Below are 15,104 nucleotides of genomic sequence, written 5' to 3' on the forward strand. Positions count from 1 at the left end.
TGTCGCGACAACAGGGCAAGATCATAAGTCAACTCAACGACTTAAGGCATAAAAAATAAGAGCTTGTTAACAAAAAAAAAAAAAAAAAGGAGCTCCAAGGATTTGTCCAGCACCAAGTCCAAATGATTCAGTGCTAGTAGATCACCACATGAACTTTTATCCGCCAACAGACGCAGCGGCAACACGAATAATTCCACTTTACGATTCAATTCTCTCAAGATGTTCTTGCACGCCTTATAGTCGAGCTAGTTGTTCCCTCGCATCTTCAGAATATCTTGCAATTCCCAGAGGACGATGATGTTGTTGGGATTGGTGTCCTAAATCTCTTGTATTCTCGTAGTTTGTAAATATTGTATAAATAAATTGTTATTAATAAAATAATTTTTATTTTATGAGCATACATTCAATCCAATAAACTAATATCTTAAGTTATTTTAGGTAATTTACACAAGTATGTAGAGACATATAGGTGGATCTTGTTTAAATAATAACCTAAACAATCTGTAGTAGATAAATAAGATTAGGTACCTTATCCTGGTGACACTACGGATATGACCCGCTTTATAGATGTTACAAATGTTGTAAAGTGCTACACATGATCTGATCCTGATCATTCATGTGGAGACATGTGAGCCAAGGTATCCTATACAAAGAGATTTTATAAGACCGAACCACAAAATGATTAGTCTCATAATATAACATCATTTATAATAGAGACTTACATTTCACAAGGATGACCAGATGCCTATAGGTGACATGACCTGAATCCTGAGTGAGTTGTAAACTCCTACTTATGAAGACGGTCCTTTGATTTGTATAGGTGAAAATGGCTAGATTGCCAACTCAACAAGCCTACCATTTTTGGAATTCATCTGATTGGGGAACTGGGAACACAGTTATACAAGATGAAATTCACTCATTCCTTGATGTTGGTATAAGTAGATAAATTACTCCCTCAAGAGCTGATTCCAGGGTTTGAACAATATGACCACACCCTCTCTTGGCCCGTGAGGGATTTGGTCATAGTTGGACTATGACTTATTGTTCATTAGAGAAATTAGTGGTACTTTAAGAGTTAGATGTTATTGGGGTTGATGCCCTAAACTCTCGTTGGGACTTGTAGTTTGTAAACACCTGTATTGAAAAAATGCTTGTGATGTAATAATATGAGATATTTTCTTCACTATTGTTTATGAAACATGAGATGTTTTATTTACTTTACCACAAACCAATAAACTAAGATCCTTGATTGTCATTGTAACTTAAGCATGTATATGGAGACATACAAGTGGACCATGCCTTAAGTGATAACCAAAATGGTATGTAGTATATGGATATAAGAGGGAAACCTTATCCTTGTGACACTATGGATGCGGCCCACTTTGTAGATAGTTACAAGTGTTGTGATGTGCTACAGATGATCTGATCCTGATCATTCATGTGTAGACATGTGAGCGGGGGGTGTCCTATACAAAGGAGTTTGTATAAGACTGAACCACGAAGTGTTTAGTCTCGTTATATAATGTCGTTCATGACAGAGACTTCACTTCACTAGGATGACCATTGGTAACATGACCTTAATCCTGAGTGCGTTGGGAACTCCTGCCTTTGAAGGCGGTTCTTTGATTTGCATGGGTGCGAGCGGCCAGATTTCCGACTCAAACCTACCACACTTTGGGGATTCGTCTGATTGAGGAGCTGGGAACTTAGCTACATAAAATGGAATTCACTTTTTCCCCGAACCAGGGGTAAGTAAATAGATTGCTCCCTTAAGAGCTAATTCTGGGGCTTGAACGATGTGGCACCACACAACTTCTCGTAGCCCGAGAGGTGTCCACTCATAGTAGGACTATGATGTATTGTTCATTAGAGGGATTAGTGGTACTTAAGAAGTTAGATGTAACTACAAGAACAAAACGATAAATTGGTCCAACTGTACTTATGAGCATCTGTGAAGGGTTATCGTACTGTTGACTGGTTATATTCGATGGATACAAAAATATATCTGTGGTGAGAAGAGTGCAGCTGTTGGTCTTTAGTGGAGTTCCTGATAGTTAATGGATGGTGGATCTCGTGGCTAAAGAGTTTAGTCAGCTATTCACGTGCTGTTGGAGCTTCAAGCTACAGGTCCATAAGGTCCCCTTGGTAGGTCAATGGATATAAGTTGAGAATCAGTTTTTGGGTCAATTTGAGTGTTCAAATTGACAAGAGTGAGTTTGATTATATATGATATGATTAAACTTGTTCAGTTATATATGATATAACTGACATGATGTATGAGATACATTAATTGGAGGAAAATGATATAAATGTGATTTATATCAAGTAAAGGAGAAAAGGACTATGGTTTCAAACTATAGATTATAAATATAATATGATAAGTTAGTTATTATATTTATTTATAATTAAAACAATTATGAAATAATTGTTGGTTGTTTCTCCTTAACCGTGTGTGATAGTGGGAGGTTGTAATTAGTTTTCATAACTGAAGGATAAAATGAAAATTGTTTTCATTTTTTAAATATCGCTTCATATCAAGTACATTGCCTATCGTTTAGCTCACGAAAGCCTACACGACAACTTCAGGTGCTTGTCTAAACGATCGTATAGCATTTTACTAAACGATCGCTGGCTAGCGATTTTCTCTAAACAATCGTGTAAACGATCAGACCTATTTTACTAAACGATCATGCACATTTTCTAAACGATCAAGCACAAGTCTATATGATAGACACATTACTATCCCACTTGCTTGGCCGTTGAGTGCGATCGCTATTTCCTCCTTCCCTCTACCAAATCCAATAGAGCTCACACCTCCTGGATTCTCACTCCGAGAATACCAAGGTTATTAAGTGGTGGTGTCCGTAAGGCCGTTTGTTCATGGAGAAGACTGTTCATGTGCTAAAAGACAGCGAGAGATTTGGGTAGACGATTGCAGCGATAGCGAGAGGTGCTAGTCCAGACTCCACGAGAGCGAAAGAAAGTTAGAAGAAAAGTTCTTCAAAGGTATGTCTCTTGTTTCTTTATATTTGAATTTTGAAAGCATGCTATAATTTATTTTGAAATGCATAACTTGTTTGTATGTTTGTGAATGCTTGTAGTTCTGTCAAAATGAATTTGGAAGGATCTTGCTTCTGCTCATAGATTCTCTTTGATAAGAGTTCCTTCAATTGGTATCAGAGCCAGGTTCTGATATTCCAACTCCATTGTTGTATAGAATAACATTTACATTCTTGGTGGGTGAAGCATGTCTGCATTCTGTTTAAGTATTATTAGTAGGTGGAACATTAGCGTCTGTGGCCCCCCCGAGCGTACTTTAAAAGGGAGCGAGGAGGAGGGGCCACCCAGAGCGTGTATATCACAGGGGGGAAAGAAGGAAAGAGGGTTCGGGGGAAGGAAGGAAGGGAGGAGAACCCCCTAGAGGGTGTAAACAGAGGACTGCACAGCGACCATCTTGCACTCATGAAGATTGGAATTCTTAAAAGAAGTCTATGGAATTCTATGGGTACTTGTCCCTATTTTGACTACTGTAAAATAAGTTTGTGGATGTGGATTAATGGTGTTTCTGGGATGGTTGCCTCTGGTTATTGAGTTCTTTTACATTCAAAGTTAATTGTAAGGGTTCATGTGTTTTTAGGCATATTAACTTGCTATCGAGTCTGTAATTCAAAGTATTTGAGTTAGTGTGAGTAGCTCGTGATGAAGTTTCCAGGCAAGGAGTTACATATCACTTCGAGGAAGAAGAAGACCAAGCGTTGGTCAGATTATGTAAACGATGGGGGTAAGCGATCGTTGAGTATGTGATACTTGGCAGCAAGATGGATGCGCGTGCACTAAACGATCGTGTAGCTCAACAAGCTTCATCGCTTAGTCACTGACTACACGATCATGTAGTAAAATTTACTTAAGTGTTTGCTCTATGATCGTCTAGACAATCGTGCTTCACAGCACCGTAGTCCTCTAAACGGTCGTTTAGACTTGTGCGTTTAATATTAGTGTGCTAAACGATTGAGTGCCTCATGCTTCATCGCATTGTAATGGTACTCGACTGTAGCTAAGTGATCGTGGATACTCGTCCAGTTTACTAAACGATCAGGGAGGCTTCGCAAGGCGTTTCAAGACCCGGTTCGCCTGTGAACCGGTTTGCTTGGTGGTTTTATGTAATAGATAGAATTTAATTCCAGATTTTTAGGCTAATCATCCCGGTCCATCAGTTCTGTGAATGTACATGAGATGTATGTTTGATTATATGTCATATGGTATGCCATATAGTTGAAATCCCACCTTAGGTTATGCAAGTCATGCATCATCTCTTTATTATAAGTGTTATGATTTAGAGAAGCATGATTTAAATTACATAAGAGCATGCACATGCATCATATAATGTAAGAGTTATATTTATGCATGCATTAAGCATAGACATGCATCATCTTTATTTATAAGTGTTATAGTATAAGGGTGTATGGAAGCATGTTTGCTTAGTTCATTACAAAGTATATAAGAGTTGTATATAGTAATGAATGGACATTGCATCAAGCATGACATATAGGTTAAATTTATAAAAGTTATAAATACCTAGTTATACATGGGAATGTGAATGGGTTTTGGTTGTTTCTTTTATAAGAGTTATAAGGGAAATTAGAACTAAAATCAATAAGAAAGACTTGCATGCGAACTTAGGCTTGAATCATGGTTTTAAAAGAGTTTTAAAACTTGGTGGAGATAGAGCTAAGATCACGGTTCTAATGAGATTAGCAACCTAAGGTTTAATCTTTTAGTCAATTTAATAGGATTAAATTGATTAATAAAAGATTAAATATGTAGCAAATCTATCTATAAGGGACCTTTTGTCTAAGGCATGTTCTATCTAGGCTGGGTACTTAAGCTGACGGAAACGGAACATCCCTACCTGGAAAGGTAAATTAGATAGATTTGATGTATGCATGCAAATTTGAGGATAGTTCGTTAAAGTTTTTAATGGGACTTGACTTGAACTTGTTTAATTTCAAAGACAAGAGTTGTTTTTTAGCAAATTAAACTGACTTAGATAAAATCAGTAGTCGGATGGTCTATGTTAATGAACCCCTAGGTTGAACATTCAGTGGGAGGTACTTGGAGTATATGATACTTCATTTAAACCTCTTCGCGTTTCTTCCTTTATGTTCACACCGTGAGATCTATCCTCGGCCTCGTGGCACCCTGGGAGTGTGATAGCTAGTAAAAATACAAGTTATTGCAGCTTGTTATTTAGAATTATGAGGGCTAACAAGTAGAATATGTGGTGATTATACTAAGAATTCATGTGAAAAGTGAGCTTGCGTCGATCAACATGGGAAATCTCTGCTAACCCAATATTATGTGTCATGCTATGACAAAATGTCTATTTTTGTAGCTATTGCAGGAATCGCTCGCATACGGTGAATCCCGGACCATCGCAAGAGTGATCGCATACGTTCATCGCATGGATGTTGCGGCCATTAATCGCATACGTTCATCACATGAAAGTTGCAGTTATAGAGTAATAATCATGATAGAAGGGTGATCGCAAGGTTGGTGGAATGCGATGGTACTTCAAAAAATAAGCATGAACGCAAACCTTGGAAGTATAAAAAAGATGATGTTGACATTTCACCTACCGCGCCGTTAGTGGCAGAGACTTAGAGTGGGACCATCAATGCTGTCGGTGATTGAACTCTATAAATAGAGCCTTAGAGCCCAAATTCAAGGTATCTAAGCTTCTGCCTTAAGGCAGATCCTTGTGATCATAGATGAGAGCGTGAGAAGACATTCTTTGAGAGTTCTTCATTCCTTCACCCATTTCTGAGTGAGGACTAGAGCTTTGCCGAAGATAGATCTCGAGAGAGACTACTCCACCACCCCTCCATAGCACCACCGACAGCCTTGACACACATCTGATGGAAGCAAGAGATTGCCCATATCTAGCCCTCCACCTCTCTTCTTATCTCTGTATTGTATTACATTTTGGGCTTAAGACATTAATACATTTTGTAATCAATGCATCTCTTTATTTCCTTCGACTCTATCTTCATTAACTTCTTCTTTATCCCTTACTTTCATTGCAACAAACTAAGTAAGATTACAAGAGTATCACATACTCAATCATGCGACATAGACATATGAAGCATGTAGCAAATCACCGAGAGGTGTGCGTTATGCGAGTATAGTGAATAAATCCTCTTTGCTTAGTGTGAGGTTGTAGCACGCTTGTCTATGAGTTGATCTACGGTGACTAACTGCCCAATAGGGTAAGTAATGGAACTCACTAAGCAAAGTAAGCAGTGTTCCTAGAGATAGGAATAATCTTATGTTCAACACAACCACGTTTTATGTGATCATCTTGTCTTATGAATGCGTCATTCGTCATTTGGACATACTTGGGAGAGTAGTCTATAGATAGAATCCAGGCTTGGGAGAGTCAGATTAGATCGCATAAGCAAGAGTAGAAACTTAGGAATAAGTTCTATCTGCTATTTACACATCGCATGCGCCCTAGAGATAGGAAATGGTGATATGCGGTCATCTTGTCTAATGTGTGCATAAGCAAGAATAGAAACTTAGAAATAAGTTCTCTCGACTATTCTGTATATGCATCGCATGCGTATATTTGTGTATAGCATGATCGCATAACTTGTGCTGGCTGGGATTACCCTTGTGATCAAGCTTAATGATGCAATGAAGTTATCCCCTCCACCATTTTATTTATTTTTCCATGCATCTTATTACGCGTTAAACAGTTTCCGCGTCTCTACCAATTCTTATAATCATACTTCCATTGCTCAATCTGTTTAGTTAGGAGTAGGAGTAGCGCATAGTCCTTTAACTTTAGTATTCTTTTATTCATTGCCACAAATACATTACTTCGTAGCATTTAGTTGCAAGTCTCTGAGTTCGACCTCGAATCACCCCGAGAAACTTGCGATCCCATTATACTTGGCGAAAGAGCAAGAAAACTTGTGGCAGGAATGCATGGTCATCGCATATATTCTTAAACGCATATTGCATATTTCTTAGTCCAACGCATGACCAATCGACACATGGAGATCAGCACATATCATAAGATGCACGCATATTTACACTCCATTTTCCACGTATCAGAGTGTCCCCCTAAAGGATGGTGTTTGGGTAGGTCAATGTCAAGGTGAATGGAGAGAATGTTCATAGTAAGTGGGAGCGGGACGTGCAACAGTATATTCCACTGTCTCTCTCATTAGGTTGGATAATGTTTCTGTGCATCGGCTTAAGGCACCCTAGGAGTGTACCCCAATAGGATGGCAATTTTGCACGACTCTTTATTTGATCTCCTGTATAAGATAAGGTTGCTTTAGTCTCTTGTTCTAATATGCTTTTTCCCTAAGGTGGGTGCATTAGGGCAGGACTCTAGAGCCGAAAATGAGGGGTTACACTTATGCGGAATTGTTAAAGGTTAACAGTCCTGGACCGAAAATGGTGACTATTAGGGTCAGTTACAAGAGTTGTTTTTGCCTAATGGTTGAGAGTGTCTCATCCCAGTGAAGGAGCATCTAATCACCCCGTCGGTGACTTTTGACCTGCCTCACTGGGGTATCATTGCGAAATAGATGTTTTTTCACTTAGGGTACATGGAAACTATTTTGCTAAAACTAAAATTGGTGTTAAAAGTGGTATTGTATAGACTCATTAAGTTTGTTCGTTTTTCAGCAACGTTAGAATGGCACGCCACATTAGCTCACTCTAAGAATACAAGGTCACTAAGTGGTAGTGTCCATAAGGCCGCTTGTTCGTGGAGAATACTGTTCGTGTGCTAAGCGACAGCGAGAGATTTGGGTAGATGATTGCAGCGACAATGAGAGGTGCTGGTCCAGACTCCACGACAGCAAGAGAAAGTTAGAAGAAAAGTTCTTGAAAGGTATGTTTCTCGTTCCTTTGTATTTGAATTTTGAAAGCATGTTGTAATTTATTCTGAAATGCATAACTTGTTTATATGTTTGTGAATGCTTGTAATTCTGTCACAATGAATTTAGAACGATCTTGCTTCCGCTCATAGGTTCTCTTTGATAAGAGTTCCATCAGATGTAACTATAGGGGCAAAATAGTATTTTGGCCCAACTGTACTTACGAGCAATTTGTGAAGGGTCATCACACTATTGATTGGTTATATCCAATAGACACAAAAATATATTTGTAATGCGAAGAGTGCAGCGGTCGGTCTTTAGTAGAGTGATCGATAGTTAAAGGAAGTTGGGTAATTTAATTAAAGAGTTTAATTAATTATCCAAACACCATTGAAGCTTCAATCTACGGGTCCATAAGGTCCCCTCTGCAGCTCAACAGGTATCAAATTGAGAATTAATTTTTGGTTAATTTGAATTGGTCAAATTAATTGAGGAAAAGTAATTATATGTGATATAATTAATATAATGTATTTGATACATTATAATATAAAGTATTTTGAGAGGAATTTAAATATGATTCAGATACTAATTATGTGAATGAGATTCATATAATTAAATTTAATATAAATATGATTTATATTAAACACCATGCATTGCTGAGAGATAATAAAATTGTAGGCTATATTGTATTTGATATAACATATAATATATATATATATATAATAAGATGGTATATATATATATATATATATATTATTTTAATTAAATTAATTTCATATTTAATTAAAGAATGAGAGTTACAACTCCCTTCCCTAATTCTCTCAGGAAAAACTCTCTCAGTTTTTCTCCCAAAACTTGACAGAGAAGAAAGGTTCATCTCTTCCTTCTCAATATCTCTCCCCTCTTCCAAATTTAGGGCAGAGCCCCAACTCCTTCCAATTCTCAACCCTAGAGAATACATAAGGTTCGTTTGTGGTGGTGTCCTGATTGGAGAAAAGATCGTGGTCTAGATCAAGGGAAATGTGAAGAAATTGGCTCCAAGGGTAAGCAATTTCTTCCCTATTTCTTATACAAATTCATGCTGTAAATTTAGACTTATTAATGCATAATCTTCTTCTTGTTATTCTGTAATTTCTGAATTCTGTTAAATTAAAAATGTTATCGATCCCTGCTTCCACACAGAAACCGTCACTGGTTTCCCTTTAATTGGTATTACAATATTAAATTGGTTTTAATAAAAGATTAAATTTGTAGCAAACGTATCTTAAAGGGTCTTTTTGTCTAAAGCTAGTTCTATCTAGGCTAGGGTATTTAAGTTGACGGAAATGGAACATCCCTATCTGGGAATTGACCTGGAAAAGTGAATTAGATATATTTGCTATAAACATGCAATTTTTTATTAAGGTTTGTTAAAGTATTTAACAAACGCTAATCAAAATTGTGTAACTATCCAAAGTAAGCATTACTTTTGGGTAAACTTAAACAATCACTTAGTAAAAATAATTAGCCGTATTTTTTCTAAGTAAAACAAACCCTAGGTCATTAAAATACTCAGTGGGAGGAAAAAGATATATATGATACGTTAATTTTTCCACTCTTCTCCCTTAATGCTCACACCATGAGACTCATGAAAATCTCTTAATATCAGGGATTCCACATTCATAGTTATATCCCCCTTGACACTGGGATGTGATGCGGTTGTGTCTAGGTCTCGTATGGTTTCGGTTATATCTAAGATAATCAACCCAAACAATGTTGGAGGATTGTGTGGTGCTTGGCCTTGAAGTGCCCTAGGAGCATCCACCTTTGGATGGTGTTTGCATAGGTCAATATCAAGGTGAATGGAGAGAGTATTTATAGTAAATGGGAGAGGGATGTGTGTCAACATGTCCTACGATCTCCTTCATTGGTTTGCACCGTGAGATTTTCTTGCATGGCCTCAAGGCACCCTGGGAGCGTCCCCCTTCAGATGGTTTGTGCAGTAGATCTATACCAAGGCAAATTCTAGAAATGGATAGGATTGCTTTAGTTTTTACCCCAATCGATTTTTCCCTTCGGTTGGCTGATTGGGGCAGAACTTTATGGTCTAAAATGAAGGGTCGCACTTATGAGAAATTATTAAGCTAGTTAATGGTTTCTTCACCAAATAAATGATGACTGGTCGTTATAGGAATAAGAGTCATTATGGTGTAATGATTGGTTGAGAGTGTGTTAATTCAGTGAAGTGACAACTGATTACCCTTCAGTGGCTTTTGTCCTAAATCACTGAAGCATCATTGAAAAATTAGATGTTAAATGGGGTTCATTTAGATTTTGCTAAATTTGATTGGATGTTTTAGAGTTATACTAAAAATCTAATATAGATCAATTTGTTTATTCTCAACAAAAATGTCAAACAGTACTTTTCTATTAGTTGCCTTTTCTAGTTTGACCGACTTAAATTATACGACGTGGAAAGAATCACTTAAAACTTTTTTCGTGGTTAACGACCTTAACATTGTCATGACTAGTGATTGTCTTCAAGTCCCAACCTCTGATGTAACACGAAATGCTCATGATGCATACGAGATGTGGATAAAGACTAATTCTAAGGCCCGAGTTCATATTTTGGCAAGTATACCTAATGCATTAACCAAAAAATTTGAGAGCATGGTCACTGCACATCAGATCTTGCAATCAATGCAAGAATTGTTTGAGCAAAAGTTCTCACAATTCAAGCAAATTGGGGTTGATTAGAATGAAACCAGTAATGTCAGCTCCTTAGATAAACTCCAGTTTATATTGAATGTCAAAGGATAAATAGAGAAAGCAATTGTTGCTAACTCTAGTGAAGTTAATCAACGAGGATTGTCCTCTGAGATGAGACTTAGAGTTTATGATATGGGTTGTGGAGTTGATCCCACTACTCTCCATAAAAGGAAGAACTCCGAAGAAAATAATTCTAATTTATTTGTCTTGGAGACGCGCTTAGTAGAGAATGATGATTCTACCTAGATAGTTGATTCAGAAGCTACTAATCGCATGTGTTCTTCTTATCAAGGATTTAATTTCTGGAGACAATTGGTAGCTAGAGAGATGACTCTTACAGTTGGTATTGGTGAGGCCATTTCAGTTGTTGTCATAGGTTGGCTTAAGTTATTTTTGGACAAGAAACGATATATGTTATTGGATGACGTATATGTAATACCTCAAATTTAAAGGAATCTAATATAAGTTTCTTGTTTGATTGAATAGAAGTATTCCTTATCATTTTCTGAAAATAAAGTGTTTATTTTTAAGAATGGAATGAAATTAGGCTTTGGTTCAATGGAAAATAACTTATATGTACTAGGGTCGTTAGTTACAAAAGTAGTGCTAAATACTGAAATGTTTAAAACAACAACAACTGTTAAAAGACCGAGAGTTTCTCCTAAAAAAAATGCTCATCTTTAGCATTTAAGGTTAGGTCACATCAATCTAAATAGGATTGAGAGATTGGTAAAAAGTGGACTTCTAAATGGTTTAGAAGAAAACCCTTTACCTGTATGTGAGTCATGCATTGAAGGCAAAATGACGAAACAACCTTTTACTGGAAAAGGTTATAGAGCCAAAGAAACCTTTGAGCTTATACATTCAGACCTTTGTAGTCCGATGAATGTAAGAGCACGAGGAGGGTATGAATATTTCATCTCTTTCATAGATGATTATTCTAGATTTTGGTATCTATATCTAATGCAATATAAGTCTGAAGCTTTTGAAAAGTTCAAGGAGAATAAGACTGAAGTTGAAAACTTGTTAGGTAAAAAGATAAAAAAATACTACGGTCTAATCGTGGTGGAGAGTATATGGACTTAAGATTCCAAAACTATATGATAGAACATGGAATTATGTCCCAACTCTCAGCCCCTGATACACCTCAACAGAATGGTGTATCGAAAAGGAGAAACAGAATCCTATTGGACATGGTTCGATTGATGATGAGCTATGCTCAACTTCTTGACTCATTTTGGGGATATGTAGTAGAGAATATAGTTTATATTTTAAACAACGTTCCATAAAAGAGTGGTTCTGAAACACCTTTTGAGTTGTAGAGAGATCGTAAAGGTAGTTTACGCCACTTCAGAATTTAGGGATGTCCAGCCCATGTGCTAATGGCAAACCCCAAAAAGTTGGAACTTCGTTCAAAAGTATGCCTATTTGTAGGCTACCCTAAGGAAACGAGAGGTGGATACTTATTTGATCTAAGTGAGAATAAAGTGTTTGTGTTGACAAACGCTACCTTATTGGAAGAAGAGCACATGCAAGATCATAAGCCACGAAGCGAAATTGTTTTAAGTGAAATTTCTTATGAATCTACTGAGACTTCAACAAGAGTTGTTGAAGAGGTTGATACATCAACAAGAGATATTGATGTAACTTCATCTAGTCATACACACCCATCTTAAGATTTGAGATTGCCTCCGCGTAGTGGGAGGGTTCTGAACCCACCTGTATGTTACATGGTTTTAACTAAAGCCCAAGACATCATAGCCGATGATGGGGTTGAGGATCCATTGTTTTATAAACAAGCAATGGAAGATGTTGACAAGGATGAATGGATTAAAGCCATGATTCAAGAAATGGAGTCCATGTACTTCAATTTTGTGTGGGAGCTTGTACATCAACCTGATGGGATAAAACCTATAGGTTGTAAATGGATCTACAAGAGAAAAAGAGGTGTTGAAGGAAAAGTATAGACTTTTAAAGCTAGATTTGTGGCAAAGGGTTATACCCAGGTTGAGGGAGTGGACTATGAAGAAACTTTCTCACCTGTTGTCATGTTAAAGTTTATCAGAATTATCTTGTCCATAGCCACATATTTTGACTAGAAATATGGCAAATGGACGTCAAGACTGCCTTAATGGTAATCTTGAAGAGACCATCTACATGAATCAACCAAAAAAATTCATTAAATAAGATCAAGAGCAAAAGGTTTGCAAGCTTAGTCAGTCCATTTATGGACTGAAAAAAACATATCGATCTTGGAATATAAGATTTGATCCTGCAATTAAATCTTATAGTTTTGATCAAAATGTTGATGAGCCTTGTGTTTACAAGAAAATTATCAACAACTCAGTAGCTTTCCTCGCGTTGTATGTGGATGATATCTTACTCATTAAGAGTGATATAGGTTTTCTGACTGATGTAAAGAAATGGTTGACCATCCAATTCCAAATGAAAGATTTGGGAGAGGCACATTTTGTTCTAAGGATCCAAATCATCAGGGATCGTAAGAATAAAAAGTTGGCCTTATCTCAGGCATCGTATATTGACAATATGCTTGTCAGATATTTGATGCATAATTCCAAGAAGGGTTTATTAACTTTCAGGCATGTAATTGTATTGTCTAAGGAACAATGTCCTAAGACTCCTTAAGAGGTTGAGGCAATGAGACAAATTTCCTATGCATTGATTATTGGTAGCCTTATGCATGTAAGGTTATGTACCAGACCTGACATTTGCTATTCAGTAGGTATTGTCAGTCGATATCAATCCAATCCAGGATTAGATCACTGGACAGCGGTCAAAACAATCCTCAAGTATCTTCGGAGAACGAGGGACTATATGCTTGTGTATGGAGATAAGGATTTGATGACTTTTAGATTGATCGGGATTCTCGAAAATCCACATCAAGGTTTATGTTTACTCTGAATAGAGGAGCTATAGTTTGACGAAGCATCAAGAAAAGATGCATCGCAGACTCCACTATGGAAGTTGAATACGTAGCTGCTAAATAGGTCGTTTAGCTTAAGAAGTTCTGATAGCTTGTAGAAATCCAAGTTATTGCAACCTTTTACTTAGAATTATGAGGGTTGATGAGTAGAACATGCGTTGATTTTTCTAAAAAATTATATAAAAAAATGAGCTTGCATCAATCAGCACTAGAAATCCTCGCTAGCCCTATATCATGCGTTATTTTGCGTCAAAATGTCTATTTTGTAGTTGTTGCAGGAATCAATCGCATGCGTTGATCCCAAACCATCCAAAGTTGATCACATGCGTTGATCTTGATGAAGACAAGTTGGTCGCATGAAATGCCGCAACTACAGTGATAACCATGATAGAAGGATGATCGCAAAGTGGGTGGAATGTGTTGATATTTCAGAAGAAACAATCATGAACATATACCTCGGGAGTATCAAAGAGATAAGATCATGATGACATTACACCTACCACGATAGGAATGGCAGCGATTCAGAGCGGGATTACCAAAGTTGTCGGCATTTGAGCTCTACAAATAGAGACTTGAAACCTAAATTCAAAGTATACGGGACTTCTGCCTTGGACAGATTCCTGTGATCACAGATGATAGCATGAGCAAGAAAGTTTTTTAGAGTTCTTCACTTCCACAACTTCCTCCGATTGAAAACCGGAGCTTCGTTGGAGATAGATCTCGAGAGGGACTACTCCACTGCCCATTTATTGCATCACCGGCAACCTTCACACATCTGATGGAAGCAAGAGATTGCCTACATCTAGCTATCCATCTCTCTTCTCATCTCTGTATTGTATTACATTTTGGTTTAAAACATTAATACATTTTGTAATCAATGCATCTCTTTAATTCCTTCAACATCATCTTCATCTACTACTTTATCATATTTCTTTCACCGCAATGAGTTAAATGTAGATAACAAGAGTTATTGCATACTCAATCTTGCAGCATAGAGATATGACGCATGTAGCATACCACTGAGAGGTGCGTGTTGCGCAAGTATAGTGAATTAATCCTGTTTGCTTAGTGCGAGGTTATTGTAATGCTTGTCTATGAGCGAAATAGCTATAACTAACTACCCGAGAAGGTAAGTAGTGAAACTTACTAAGCAAAGTAAGCAGTGTTCCTAGAGATAGGAATAATCTTATGCTCAATGCAACCATGTGTTATAGAGATATAAAGCATGTGGCTAACCACCGAGAGGTGTGCGATGCGTTAGTGTGGCAAGCTGGGGTTATCCTTGTGACCAAACTTAAGGACTTGGTGATATCTCCTCCACAACTCTACTTCTCCATGCATCTTGTTACGCGTTAATGGTTCCCCCATCTCTACTGATTCTCATAGTCAAACTTCAATTGTTTAGTCTGTTTAGTTAGGAGTAGGAGTAGTGCATAGCAATCAACTTCTTTCCTTTTATTTTATTCTCCGTCTCAAACACATTACTTTACTATCATCTTTTAGTTGCAAGTCCCCATGTT

Source organism: Benincasa hispida, chromosome 12 (assembly GCF_027475165.1).
Source record: "Benincasa hispida cultivar pf3 chromosome 12, pf3_genome.v1.1, whole genome shotgun sequence".
NCBI classification, from domain to species: Eukaryota; Viridiplantae; Streptophyta; class Magnoliopsida; order Cucurbitales; family Cucurbitaceae; genus Benincasa; species Benincasa hispida.